The sequence below is a fragment of the Protopterus annectens genome, chromosome 11.part0, assembly GCF_019279795.1.
Source record: "Protopterus annectens isolate FY-2018-M chromosome 11.part0, PAN1.0, whole genome shotgun sequence".
Taxonomy (NCBI): domain Eukaryota; kingdom Metazoa; phylum Chordata; order Ceratodontiformes; family Protopteridae; genus Protopterus; species Protopterus annectens.
In genome coordinates, this window is record NC_056745.1 from 1,259,733,777 (window position 1) to 1,259,749,565 (window position 15,789).

Genomic DNA, 15,789 nt, shown 5'->3' on the forward strand with positions numbered 1-15,789 from the left:
CCTGTCACTCCATTGGTTCATCTGAGCAATTAATTCAACCCGAGTCAACTGGGTTGCAGTCGAGACTTTACCCCTCAATAAGTCAAACAGATTTCTGAGTAATTGAAAATTAGTTATAATCTCAAGGATTTGGAAAAAAGAGATACCTCTACACCAAACTAGAAAGTAGTAGTATCATTTCTGGTAAGTTCTGTCACTTTAAAGACCTCCAATATAAAGTCTGACAGGACCTAAGGGTCCAAGAAAGCAACTAAGTACAAAGGTGGCATCAGCAGTTACTCAATCTATTGCACTCCTTTGTATTACACCATGCAGAGAGCTGAAAGCCTAACATTCGACCCTTCTTCACCACCAAAGCTTAGAGGAGACAAAAAGATAGGCTTTGGTACTTCTACTCTGAATAAGGCAAGCAGGTGCAGATTCACATAAAGAGGGATACAATTTTTCCCTGATACTTAAGTGAGAAGTCTTTCAAAATGAGCAGCCTCCTGCCATACTGAAGTGAGGGCAACATGGAGAGAACTTCACTCTCCTTTATGGCAAACTGGGAAATATTTACAGTGCCATACTACCAGATCTTTACTAGGAAGGTCTCTTATATTTTCAGTTTCAGAAAAGGACAGGAACTGAGGCTGTCACACAAGCTGGTAATGCGCTTTGTTATCCTGGAATGTGAATAGCTGAGAAGGGATAACTCCCCACAGAAAACCACACAACTAGACCACCAGCATCTGTCTGTACAGGGGGTACTAGTATGTCTTGCCCTGGTTGTCTACATAACACAACAGAGCCTGTTTTACTAGTGTGTAATCCCCCCCCCCCCTTTTCCAGGAACTCTACTTGATCTACAGTATAAACACAAACTAGATTTGCACAACTAGCCAGAAAAGCACCTATCATCAAAACATTTTAAGCCTAGGGAGTTTCTCTTTCAAAAGGTGAGAATCAAACCACGTATCTTGTGAGGTAAACCATTATGCCAAACTCCAAACCCACAAAACATGTACACATATCCATTCCCCCTAAACACCCTAGTGCTGCTAAAGCAGCCACCAACTCACACCTGCACTTAGTTGGAAAAGGCAAAAGAAAATGTAAAGTAAAACATGGACCTCATTTCAGATTCTTGTCAATGTAAGAAAGAAAAAAGTAACTTCACAACTTCATACAAGAAAAAAACGTAATATTCCCAGATAAACAATAAAATTAAATCCATTATTAATACAACAAAACAACATATATGTTTACATTCCCAAACCTAGAAAGTAAAAAATCCTGACTGCAAAATGTTGATCTAGAAAGATGAAAAGTAAACATACTGAGGAAAAAACTGTTCCCATATACATCCTACAAATTATACAAACTCTCTACACACAGTCGCTGCAAAGCAATCAAAACTGAAAACGCAACATTCGATATTATGCAGAAAAACAGTGAAACTGATGAAATTCAAGCCATCCAAAGACTTAATACAAAAGTTAATAACTAATGCCATTAACATAATAGTCCTTATTCTACAAATACACAAAAATAATTAACTTACGGCATAAGAAAAGGATGACCAAGTAACTCAGAACTTCGGAAAAATAATGAAAAATGTTAATAGTTTTGTTTTCTTTTTTATACCAGAGTGCACCCATGTCATTATGCATTAAAAAAAGTACCTCAGAACTACAGCACAAAAAGTGCGGAAAGCGCAGTTGGTAGCCCGCGTGGTGTAGAGGGAACCAGTCCGCCGATAATCCACACCGATGTCGTCCAGTCCACAGATCAGGAACACAGGAAGTAATAACGACAGCCAATGGCTACGCCCGCCTCTATCGTCAACAAAAAAAGGAATGAGAGGCCGGTGTCGGCTGCCATTGAATTATAAACTGTGGATGGCTTGGAGCAGTAGTCAGGGATGTGGGGAGGGCAATGCTACAAAGGCGGGCAACTACAGATGAAAAGAAGTTAAGTTAATGAAATTGGCGCTTTATGATGCCGGCTTTATGGCGCCCTAGGCGGTCGCCTAGTTCGCCTATGCCTAAGGCCGGCCCTGTGTGTGAGTGTGTGTGTGTGTGTGTGTGTGTGTGTGTGTAAGAGAGAGAGAGAGAGAGAGAGAGAGAGAGAGAGAGAGAGAGTGAGAGAGATACTAAGTGCATACTTTCAACTTCTTTGATCAAGCATTCTGGATAAAGTCAACAAAAAGAGGGAAAAGACATTATGGACAATTTTAAATATAATTTCAATTCACTTAATAGATCAGCAAGTGGTTTTTCATTAACATATATTCCCAAACATTAAGAAGTGTGAAACTATAATGCCTAGCTTTATTGACTGACAATAATCCTTGGTGATTTACCGTAAAATCCAACATTTTTGAAAGGCAGAGCACAACTAATGGGAGTTGGGGGGCATGGGAGAGGGTTGTAATGCCTTATAATGCATGATTTTTTTTTATTCATTTGAACACAGCGAGACATCTGAAGTGTACTCAGTCAAGAAAGTAACAGTGATTGCTGGGCACATTTGTGTGTGTGTGTGTGTGTGTGGACATTACATTCTTGCACAACTTATATTTTGGATGTAAAATATTTCCTCCAACAACAAATACATATAGTACAGCATATTTGGAACACTAGGTGGAGGAGCTATTTTACATTAAAAATGTAAATAAGTATATAGCAATAAAAAAATAAAAAAACAGTGTAATAGACAGCCTCTAGGGTGGGCATTATCAGGAAATAGATATCCTTCCATGGATGAAAGATGATAAGGCCCTCCACCTTTGATATCATAACTCGCAACACCAATAGGGAGATATTATATCCCTGACACCACCTACCCTAGAGGACATTATTTCTTATTATTGTTTGCTTATGTATGTATTTAATTAATTAATTTATTTATACACATTTCTATTGGGCTGTTATGATCTTATTTGTCTTTTTTATATATTTTTTTCACTTTTTATTTCAAGCTACCATTTTCTTTGACAGCTACAGGAGTCAGTTGATTTATTTATTATAGGTACCTTATCATGCAATTTATGTTATTCCTCAGGCAATTATTTTGAATATAGAGGATTATGATTGGCTCGGCGATCATAACCTGCATATTATGTGTTTGAGACATGGATGCCTGCCAAGAAATTCACATTGAGAGAGAAGCTCGAGAGCTGTATCTTGGCATCCATGTCAAGAACACTTAATAAAGAGTCATGATCTGTGAGACGATCATAGTTCTTTGCAGTGCTTGGAGCTTTATCTGTTCCATTTACTATTAGTCAAATGGAAAAATATCGCTAAGTGTTTTGTTGGCTCTCAAAGCTGTAAAACACTTTGTAAACACTATCAGAAAGGCCGTTTAACACTGTCCATCATGTTCACACTTACCTTTAATGCTTTTCTACTGTCTAGATTTTTGCAGAATGCCCATATTATTGCTTCATATTTTTGGTCTGTTCCTCATAAAATCTGTGGTTTTCAGACAAACCACTGAGGAGTGAAGTCACTAAATAATGGCATGTATTTGAGTTTCAGAGTTTGGACCCTTCACATTATAGAGTCAAATACATCCTGTTATTCTGGCAACTATGTACGTATTTTTTACAGGACGTTAGGGGCACATTAAGGGTATGGGCAGCTGGAAGAAACAAATCTTTTGCTTTGCCCCTGTCATTTTCTAGGCAGTGCAGGCAGATTTTACTGCTCAACGGTTGACCCAACTTTACAACATAGCAAGTGATGCTCTACAATTGTTAAGTTTGGGTTGCACACCTTTTTTTGACTATCAGAGTGTTGTCAGCATACTCCATACACTAGAAGGTGATTATGTTACTTTATTTGTATAAATCTGATATTTAGATAGGCTTACATTTATATAGAAAAAGTCATTTAATGAAAATTGTCTATGTCATTGATTCCTCTGGTAAATGTTTATTAAATAAGACCTTTTAACATGCTGCCCTGTGATTTTTGGAACCAACTCCCTTTTCCATGCACTGGAGTATGTGTTGGCCCAGGTATATTTGTTGCAGTGTTATTATTTAAGTACATAGATGTAGTTAGTGGTTTGATGTCCATTTAGCTTGCTTCTTTTTTACACCTTTTTCTAAATAATATTATCTGTTATAGTGCGGTTAGGGTCACAAAAGATGCTCACACAATGAGACATATATATAATGTCATATGCATCACTATGCATATACATTACTAAGAATATAACTTGTTTGTGACAGAGTACTGTGAAAAGTTCCATTTAAGAAAATATTGATTAAAATAGTTTAAATATTGTTTTGAATTAAATATATTCTATAATAACATTTACCTGCTCCTGGTGTAGATTGTGTAGAACGTTTAGTCTCCAGTTTCATTTATTGGCTTCATCCTCATGGGAAACTGAGTCATTCATATGGAAATTGTTCAGGATGCATATTGCTATTGGTTACTGAATAGCTGTGCTGTAGAAGTTGGCCTCACATTTCATGGAGGAGTTTTGTCTGTCATTTTACCTGCTTTCCTCACTGCATATTATATAAAACTATACCAGCTCAACTCTGTTACATATACTTAGACATACTTTTGACAGACCTTGAAAGGTGCGGTACAGCTTCACAACCTGGGTATTAATCTATGGTGCTGTTTTGAAAATGCAGCAAACATTTGTCATCTGTCCACTTACTTCTTAAAGTATTCCATCTAAAAGGTGTGCTTCTTTTGTGACCACGTATGCAGAACATAATGCTAATGGTATGGTATTTTTTCTTTGCTGTTTCTTATATCTTTTTTATCACTATCTTCACCCACCTGAGGCATTAAAACAGATGGAAATAGTAACATTTACATTGATATTTATTTCAACAGTAATAACATAAAACACACTCATCCAATGAATATAAATATAATATCTATTTGTTTGGTCAGATTATAAACTGTGCGATCTCTGTGAACATCTCTTAGATGCGCAGTACTATTATTAGACATATAGCGAGAGAAACTGAAAATAGGATATTCCTTGCAGTCAGCAAAGAGGCACTGACATAGCCTGATACATGTGTTTCTAGCTATATCTTATGGTAAATACATATATTTTTATGCCCATATCTTGAGATATACGATTATCTAATTCGTTATTTTTCTTTCACTGTAAGTATTGATAATCCACCTTTTCTTTGCAACATTGCAGTCAGATTTGTTCAAAGCAGAAAAAAGGAGAAATAAAATTTCCTTACCAAGGAACCTGATGAAAGGAAATGGATGAAACAATAAGTATGAAAGTTATAGAAAATGGCAAGTTATAGAAGATACTGGCATGAATATCCCTAGGGGGAGCTACAGAAGCAGGAGCACAACTGTTGAATAAGGATAATGTTAACCAAAGACTCTAGCATATTTTATTCTGCTCACTGCCTCGCCTGTGTTTTCAAAGTGGCAAGCTGTTCATACAGTTTGCTCAGGAAAGGCATGTTCTTGCACTGAACATCCTCTCCAGCTCTGTGCATAAACTATGTAAAACTCCAACACTGTGCCCTCTTCTGTACACAGAATAATTGGGAATTAAGAGAAAGTGTTTCTTCTCCCTCACTTAAAGGTTTTCTACAGCAGAAGCTAACTCTGCAGCTAATAACAGAACTAACCATCTAAAAGAAATTGGTGTAGTTGCAGCTGAAAAAGGTGCATCTAGCTGATGTAGTGTCCTTCTCAAGGCATCACTTGCAGGATCTGTTTTCTACAGGAAAAATATGATACTGTCCTACTTCCTCTCTTTTCCTGATGGCATACTGTCCTACTTCCTCTCTTTTCTTGACGGCATACTGTCCTGCTTCCTCTCTTTTCCTGATGGCATACTGTCCTACTTCCTTTCCTCCTGATGGCATACTGCCCTACTTCCTCTCTTCTCCTGATGGTATACTGTCCTACTTCCTCTCTTTTCCTGATGGCATACTGTCCTACTTCCTTTCCTCCTGATGGCATACTGTCCTACTTCCTCTCTTCTCCTGATGGCATACTGTCCTACTTCCTCTCTTTTCCTGATGGCATACTGTCCTACTTCCTCTCTTCTCCTGATGGTATACTGTCCTACTTCCTTCCCTCCTGATGGCATACTGTCCTACTTCCTCTCTTCTCCTGATGGTATACTGTCCTACTTCCTTCCCTCCTGATGGCATACTGTCCTACTTCCTCTCTTCTCCTGATGGTATACTGTCCTACTTCCTTTCCTCCTGATGGCATACTCTTTGATGTGCCTTAGAGACTGATAGTATGGATGCTACTGAATGGAATATACAGTGTAAAATGAGATCAGTTGCAAGCACTGCTAATGTTTCTTCTTTATGTAAACTACATTGTCGTAGCAGCCCTCCAGCTTACATCTTCAAAAAATCCAGCTAAACATGACTCTGGCTTTTTAAGCTTGCACTCTAGATCAAAATTGCATGGGTAACAGATGGAATTTTCTGTATACTAATAAATTCATACTTTTATTGCACAGATTAATACAGCAGAGTCCCAAACTAGAAAATAATCAATACGTTTGCATGCACGCATGATTTGTAGCCATCTGGCTAAGAAGCTGAGGAATGTCGACTGAAACATTATTTCTTATCTTTCTTTTTTCTTCTGTTCACCAGACCATTACCTTGATTTTTATGCCACTGCCATTGTATATTTCATGCAGAGAAACACTCAAATTCAGTGAACTGAAAGAATGCACAAAGTCAATTCATCTGATTAGTTACTTAATTTGATATGGCTATTTGCAGGTAATAAGATAGGATAAGATCAAATTGTAGTCTATGGCACACCTTTCTATCCTGCACTTCTAGTGCCTGGTGTGGTCACCAATTTGCCTTACTAATTTTTCCCTCAAATCATAACATGTATGAAACTTAATATAGGCTATATGAGTCTGAGTATAGACTGGTTCATTATATAATCTTGTGTGCCAGCCTGTAAATATGTTACTTCAGAACAACCATTTGCTCATTAATGGTAGTAGATTGTTTTTACCTTTTAGACCACCTTTTAATGATATAATAATGTAATTAAGAAGGACAGGAACTGTAAGGCATTTTTCTTCCTTTTTAATACTTGACTTGATAAGTAACCAATACTTGGTCACTTTAAAGGCAAAGCGTTTGCTTTTGTGTAGTATAGCAGAGACAGAGTTTTGCAGTATCTGTAGGGGTGGAATCTGTTGTTCTTTGTTAGCAGCCATTTCCCATTTTGCATCCAGTTTATACTGCTATATCAGTCTGAATTTACTTTCCTTCTTTTTGTAAAACAAACAAATAAATAAACAAATAACAATCATATAAGGTACATTAATGAGTTGCAAATCATCAGAAGCTGTTCTTAAGAGGGATATATTATTTGACTGGGAGATGTCATTTTAGCATATAAGTTTACCTTAATATTTGTCTCATAAACAGCTTAACTTCATCTTTTTTCTGATATGCTTTCTATTGTACCTAAATGTGTAAGACCATCTATACTTATTGTTTGTGCATTTTTTAAGATGTTTAAATGCACTTGAAGAATCGATGATATCACCTTTTTGTTACTTATTATGTATCCAGTCTGCCAATATAAAAGCAAAGGCGATGACTGTTTCTGCACTCAGAAGAGTGGTTAATGACTATTTTCACTTCAAGTATAACTTGACCTGTTCATCCAGATACTAACTTCCTCATCTGTTTCATTCACCTGCTTAGATGTAACAAAAGTGTATTCCTCCATTTTGGCAGGATCAAGTATTTCTGTTATGAATATCTCCTAAAGGTAAGGTCTATTTATTTATTTTACATTTGTTAGCCGTGGGTGTCTGACTGAGCCGAATAGGCCATTTTTCAGCAGAGGCCCAGGGAGAAAAGCTCCACATAGAAAAATTACAGATACATTTAGACATGATCAGTATACACACAAATTACAAAAGACATGTTTTGACAGTGGTATGCAGCACATAAACAGTTACAGTGGAGAGAACAAATAAACAAATATTAATTTAAAAATAAAGGTACTTAATAGATTTATGGTGTACAGCTGAAATTTGGAACATAGGTAGAATACATACATAGTACACAGGTACAGTACATACATTGTAGATTAGCCAGTATTTGTGAGTAAGATTGAAAACTATTATCAAGTACTCTAGGTTTAGTATGTGTACCTTATCTGCTTTCACTAGCCTGGGGAGCAATTATGGCACTGCCAACATTGCTTGAGATGTTGCCTAATGAGGTCTTTAAATGAGGCTTTGGATGATGTGTTTTGAATGCTAGTGGGGACAGAGTTCCATTTTTTAGCCACTGAACTACTATATAGTGCATCTCCAAAGCTATTGTAGCTGTTGGTGACTTCTAGTAGTAGTTTTCTTGATGATCTAAGAGGCCTTTTGGCTGAGTGATGTACTAGGTTTTTGAGGGCAGGACACTTAATGGAGAGGTAATAGATAGAATGACAGAGGCAGATCTGATTGTAGGTTAGGAGGTTGGGCAGTTCAAGCCAGTGGAGCTGTCTCAAAGCAGTACAGTGATGAGTTCTATATGAGCAATTTGCAGCAAAGCGGGCAATTCTGTTATAGCAGGCTTCCATTTTGCTTAGTTCAGTTTTGTTGAGATTAGTCAGAATGGGAGATGCATAGAGTAGAGTGGATAGAAGTTGGGAGCGAGCAATGGCGGATCTTGTGTTGTTGGTAAGAAATGGTTTGATACGGTAGAGTGATCCCAATTTGGCATGTACTTTTTTAATAGTTAAGTTGAGATGACTATCAAATTTTAGGTGGGAGTCTATAGTTATTCCCAATAGCTTAGCCTGTGCCACTGGAGCGAATGGAGTAGCATTTGTGGAGTAGATAGTGAATTGACTGTTATCAGTGTTACTGATAACTGTCTATGCTGGTTACATTCCATGTTTATATTCTTTTTGTATCTAATAATTACAGTTCTGTAGTCTATCTTAACATAGCTAATCCCACATACATTTATGTCTAATTAGAAAGTGCTTATATAACGCTGAAGTATCTGAGTAGTTAGTCTATTTGCATGTTATGTTTATCTGAACTTGATATTGATGTATGTCACAGATAATGCAAATTAATAGTTAAATCACTACATACACAGTACAGTTGTGTAAGATGAATTTACCATAACATTAGATGTTTGAATAATCACTGCTGCAGTAACCATGGTTACATGGATTACTTCCTGCCAAGGATATAATGTTCAGCCAGCTTCCAAAGCTTCAGGGCATCTTCCATGCACCCAAGCTTGAGCTGAGCTGACTAAAAGGCAAGTATGGAGCTTTCCTGACAGCAGGCGGATGCTGAATCCCGAAAGGACAAGGCTAGGAATAACAAAAAAAAAAGTGTCCACAGTCTGACCAAAAAAAAAAAAAAAAAAGCAAGGGGGAAGGAGGGAGGAAGCGGCTACTGCAGCCGTAATATGTTATGGTAAGTTCAGCTTACTCAACAGTACTATGCTCTTCATATTGATCACTGCTGCAGTAGCCTTAGCTATATGGGTAGATTACTATAACTAACTATATTTGGGAGGAGGAAGGAGAAGGGTCAAGGAGCTTATGGATAATTGGTCCTAGCAAAGCATGAGCTAGACCTACAGAAGGAATGCAGCATATAGGGCTTTGTCACAGTGTGTACAGAGGACCAATAGCAGCTTGTACAACACTTCTAGAATCCAACCATTTCCGAAAAGCCATAGAAAAAGCCAATATCCTTGTAGACTGGGCTTGATCCCAGCTGGAGTAGATTTGTCATGGTGTATATAACAAAAGGTAATAGCTTCAGGCAACCATTTGGACATAGTCTGTTTTGACACAGATTGTTCCTTCTGATCAGAAGATTTGAAATATTTTGTTCTGTCAAGATAGTGCCTAAGTTGTCTCTGGACATCCAAGGTATGGAGTATCCTTTTCTCCCTTATTTTAGGTTCAGCAAAGAAAAGAGGAAGATGGATAGTTTGGCTTAAAGAGGAAACCCTGTCCTTGTGACAAATGAGATAGGGTTGACTCAAGTACCCTTATTGCAGAGGTCAGAGCAATCAGTAACACTTTTCCATGTTAAGAACCTCAAGTCAGCCAGATTAGCTGGTTCAAATGGAGCAAATGTTAGTGTCTTTAACACAAAATTAAGATACCAAGGAGGGGTCACCGGTTTATTTGGAAGCCTGTTATGCAAAAACACCTTTCAAGAACATTTTGACATGCAACTGCCTTGAAAGAGGGGGGATCCATGAGCAGACATGCTGAAATGGCTGATAAATTAACCTTGATAGGAAATAAGAAAAGCCATGGTATAGTAGCTCAAACAAATATGGTAAAACCAGAGAACAACTAGCCCTGAGCAGGTGCTGGTTATGTTGTTGGCACCAACTAGAAAACATTTTCCATTTGTTTCTAGTAACAGGCATTCTTGCCTCCATTAGTAGTTGTTAACACATCCTCAAAAAAAAAAAAGGTCCCTAAAAGACATTAAGCCTATCATCCAGGAAGTCAGTTGAAGATGATTGATGTTGGGGTGTATCAAGCAACCCTGTTTTTAGATGAGTAGATCCATTCTGTGATGAAGCTTGTTGTAACTGTCCCTGGCCATTTCCAAAAGAAAAAAGAACCATGGCTGCTTGGGCCAGAAGGGAGTCACTGCAATGATCTTGGGGGATTCCTTCCGAATCTTCAGACATACCCTGGTTATTAGTGGAAAGGATGGAAATGCATACAGGGACATTCCTGTCCAAAGAAAAGGGAACAAATGGCATCTGTCTTCAAGGCTTTCTTGCATGGAGTCCTGGAAAAGACTTTTGCCAGATGATTGTTCTGAGAGGAGGTGAAGTCTATTTTATTGCCTTAACCAAGTGATTTCTAATCTGACAAAACCAGTACTGGGATCTGAAAAGATAAAGGTTGTTGATGCTGGGACTAAAGATATTTCGGATACCACTCTATCTTTCAAATATGGAGTCTTGCCAAGGGTATCATGAGAATCATAGATGCCACGAGACCCAGAATCCTGAATTATTCCCTCACAGTGACCCAAGTCTGAGTGGAAAACTTTAGAAATAAATTTAAATAAAGATCTATTTTCCTGTGATAGAAAATCTCTTTAAACGGAGGTGTCCAGTTGACATCCCAGGAACACAATCCTGTATTAGGGAGTCAAGAAATACTTTTGAATATTCTCTTGGAATCACAGCTTGTGTAAGAGATCTGTCACCCAAGAGAGAGATAGATTCCTGGCATTTTGAAAAGGTATCTGCAAAGATAAGCACGTCATCTAAATATGGAAAAAAACATGGATTCTCTGTAGCCTGTAATGAGCTATAAGTGGAGTTAGACACTTTGTGAACATTCTTGGTCCAGTGGATAGTTCAAAGGGTAAGGCAGATAACTGAGAATGTGATCCAGGCATATAAAACCTTAAGAAATGTCTGAACTCTGGATGAATAGGAATGTAAGTATCTTTTAAATCTAGTGTTACCCAGAAACTTGAATGGGGAAGCAAAGGTGAAAGGTTGTGAAGTGGCATCATTTTGAATTTGGACGCAATTAAAAACAGGTTTAGGAAAGAAATAAAAATCCAGAACTAGTCTCCAAGTATTTTCTTTCTTGAGGACTAGGAATATCTTTGAATAAAAAAAAACCCTTCCCCACCTGCGAAGGATCACGCATGTGAAGAAATAGAAAGTGGAAACAAAAGAGTCTGATCTGCAGGATGAGGAACAATACCCTGGAAAGGAGGAATTTCCTCCAGCTACCATCTGTAACGCTGATGAATGGTTTTCAGAACCCATTTCTCTAAAACAAACTGTTGCCAAAGAGAAAAACAGATATTCAGACTTTAAGGTCTCTTGAATAGTCATTCAGATTTGTTGGAGTGTCCTTGGTTTTGGGAGGTTAGAGACTTCTTTTTGGAAGCTCCTTGACACTTCTTCTTAAATGTCTGTTTATCTGAATTCTGTCAAAATGGTTTATTCATTTTTTTGCTAAAATTAGATGAGGAGAAAGAAAATCCCTTGGATAATTTGGAAAAGGAGGGCTGAAAAATCTTAGAGATTCCCTGGATCAGCTTGCCCCTTTCCTCACACTTTTTGGCCACTTTTGCAGCAGAGGGGCCAAACACTAAATCTCATCATCCTGGAGGTTCTGAGAATGCAGCCAAGAAAGCCTCCTTAAGACCATACCAGTGGCTGTAGCCATGTAAGCAGTATCAGAACAGTCATACACACACTGTAAACAATGAGGAGTGAGCTGTGCAGTAGAAGAAACTGAATTATTTCAAGAAACATTTTCTTTACAAGAAGAAACTGTAGACAAAAAATTCCTCATACTTTTACAGTGTGTCAAAATAAACTTTAACATATGACCCTGGCAATTTAAAATTCTGAAATTCAAATTTGTAGAAGTGTACACTTTGTTCCCCATGCTTATCGACAATTTTCCAATCCTTATTAGGGATAACAGGACTGGAATTAATTAAGTGCTTAGCAGCAGAGGAATCAACTAAGGCTACAACTGCTGGTTTAGATTTGGGAATAATGTATACAAATTTAAAAGACTGAGGAACTTTATACCGCCTATCTGCCTTTTTAGGGACTGGCTAACTATAAGGAAAATTGTAGGCAGTAAGACACGCATCCTCAAAAGCAGCCAGGACACATGGAATGTGTATAGGTTTTGGAAAATCCTTCCATAATAACGCATAGTGTTTTATGAGGGACTGAGAAACCTTAGTATTATCTCACTTAAAACACTGCAGCATCCTAGCAATAGTCTCAGATAAAGAGAACCCCACACAGGAAGAATCCAAAAGTGAGGTCTCCTCTGAGTCTAAATCAAAAATCTGTGGACAAAACCCAGAATCGGTCCCTGTATCTTCCTGTTCAGATTCAGAATCTTGAATCTCTTCTGGAAAGGAGGTATTTCTTTTTCTTTCACCAAACTCTACTCTGCAAGAAGGATCAATAGCCTGAATCAAACCCCGAGCCAGTCCCAGTAAACTTCTCCTATACAAAGAAATTTGAGGAGGAGGAGTAGATACATGCTTAGTTTAGTCTTTCTTTTTCACTGAAAAAAATGTAGCCAGCAGTGTTACTAATGGCAGCCGCTGCTTACCCATGGATGGGCACAGCATTCTGACACAACAAGGAAACCTTCCCTGTTCCCTCTCCTAAGACTGACACGATTGTCTACCTTTGCCCACTGAGGGGACCCCAACAGCCACAGATAATGTGGCTAACCCCTGGTCCATAGTGGTTGTAGATGCTACACCAAAGGGTTCTGGGGTAAAAGATGAGTGGTCTGTGGTAAAACAAATGGCCACAACAGAGTCACCCACCTCCAGCTGAGGCAAATTGCTAACCTGCTGTGGTGGCAAAGGCTGTTTGTTGAAATGTTTCTTTGTGGCTGGAAGAAGGAGTGATCATGGGACTGATAATCTGTTCCATGACTGTTGAAAATGGTGCCTCTCTCCTAGGGAAAACAACAAACAAGCAACAGTGCCAGCAAAACTACTAGTCCACAAAAGTTACATTTTTTTACAGAAAAAAAATACACAGTAAAAGCACTTCCAAACACTATGGCAGCCCCGCAGTGGAAAAATAAACACAATTCCTCCACAGAAAATATTTTATTAGTTAGCTACAATTACTTTTAAACTGACAGAAACAATGAATGCTCTGTTTAAAAGTATGTTACAGTGTCAAAGCTGTCCATTAAAACACAACACTCCTATGTTTAAAATAACTTTTCTGAAGAGAAAAGTAATAAAGCGTCAATGCTATCGCAATTTAAAAATTATTTTTTTTTTGTTTTCTTTTATTTTTTGTTTTCTTTTTTAATTTGAGGGGGCTGCAGTCCGGCAGCCCGATGCCACGAGCCGCCCCTGGAGTAGGGTGGATAGAAGTTGGGAGCGAGCAATGGCGGATCTTGTGTTGTTGGTAAGAAATGGTTTGATACGGTAGAGTGATCCCAATTTGGCATGTACTTTTTTAATAGTTAAGTTGAGATGACTATCAAATTTTAGGTGGGAGTCTATAGTTATTCCCAATAGCTTAGCCTGTGCCACTGGAGCGATTGGAGTAGCATTTGTGGAGTAGATAGTGAATTGACTGTTATCAGTGTTACTGATAACTGTCTATGCTGGTTACATTCCATGTTTATATTCTTTTTGTACCTAATAATTACAGTTCTGTAGTCTATCTTAACATAGCTAATCCCACATACATTTATGTCTAATTAGAAAGTGCTTATATAACGCTGAAGTATCTGAGTAGTTAGTCTATTTGCATGTTATGTTTATCTGAACTTGATATTGATGTATGTCACAGATAATGCAAATTAATAGTTAAATCACTACATACACAGTACAGTTGTGTAAGATGAATTTACCATAACATTAGATGTTTGAATAATCACTGCTGCAGTAACCATGGTTACATGGATTACTTCCTGCCAAGGATATAATGTTCAGCCAGCTTCCAAAGCTTCAGGGCATCTTCCATGCACCGAAGCTTGAGCTGAGCTGACTAAAAGGCAAGTATGGAACTTTTCTGACAGCAGACGGATGCTGAATCCCAAAAGGACAAGGCTAGGAATAACAAAAAAAAAGTGTCCACAGCCTGACCAAAAAAAAAAAAAAAAAAAAGCAAGAGGGAAGGAGGGAGGAAGTGGCTACTGCAGCCGTAATATGTTATGGTAAGTTCAGCTTACTCAACAGTACTATGCTCTTCATATTGTTCACTGCTGCAGTAGCCTTAGCTATATGGGTAGATTACTATAACTAACTATATTTGGGAGGAGGAAGGAGAAGGGTCAAGGAGCCTATGGAGAATTGGTCCTAGCAAAGCATGAGCTAGACCTACAGAAGGAATGCAGCATATAGGGCTTTGCCACAGTATGTACAGAGGACCAATAGCAGCTTGTTCAACACTTCTAGAATCCAACCATTTCTGAAAAGCCATAGAAAAAGCCAATATCCTTGTAGACTGGGCTTGATCCCAGCTGGAGTAGATTTGTCATGGTGTATATAACAAAAGGTAATAGCTTCAGGCAACCATTTGGACATAGTCTGTTTTGACACAGATTGTTCCTTCTGATCAGAAGATTTGAAATATTTTGTTCTGTCAAGATAGTGCCTAAGTTGTCTCTGGACATCCAAGGTATGGAGTATCCTTTCTCCCTTATTTTTAGGTTCAGCAAAGAAAAGAGGAAGATGGATAGTTTGGCTTAAAGAGGAAACCCTGTCCTTGTGACAAATGAGATAGGGTTGACTCAAGTACCCTTCTTGCAGAGGTCAGAGCAATCAGTAACACTTTTCCATGTTAAGAACCTCAAGTCAGCCAGATTAGCTGGTTCAAATGGAGCAAATGTTAGTGTCTTTAACACAAAATTAAGATACCAAGGAGGGGTCACCGGTTTATTTGGAAGCCTGTTATGCAAAACACCTTTCAAGGACATTTTGACATGCAACTGCCTTGAAAGAGGGGGGATCCATGAGCAGACATGCTGAAATGGCTGATAAATGAACCTTGATAGGAAATAAGAAAAGCCATGGTATAGTAGCTCAAACAAATATGGTAAAACCAGAGAACAACTAGCCCTGAGCGGGTGCTGGTTATGTTGTTGGCACCAACTAGAAAACATTTTCCATTTGTTTCTAGTAACAGGCATTCTTGCCTCCATTAGTAGTTGTTAACACATCCTCAAAAAAAAAAAGTCCCTAAAAGACATTAAGCCTATCATCCAGGAAGTCAGTTGAAGATGATTGATTTTGGGGTGTATCAAACAACCCTGTTTT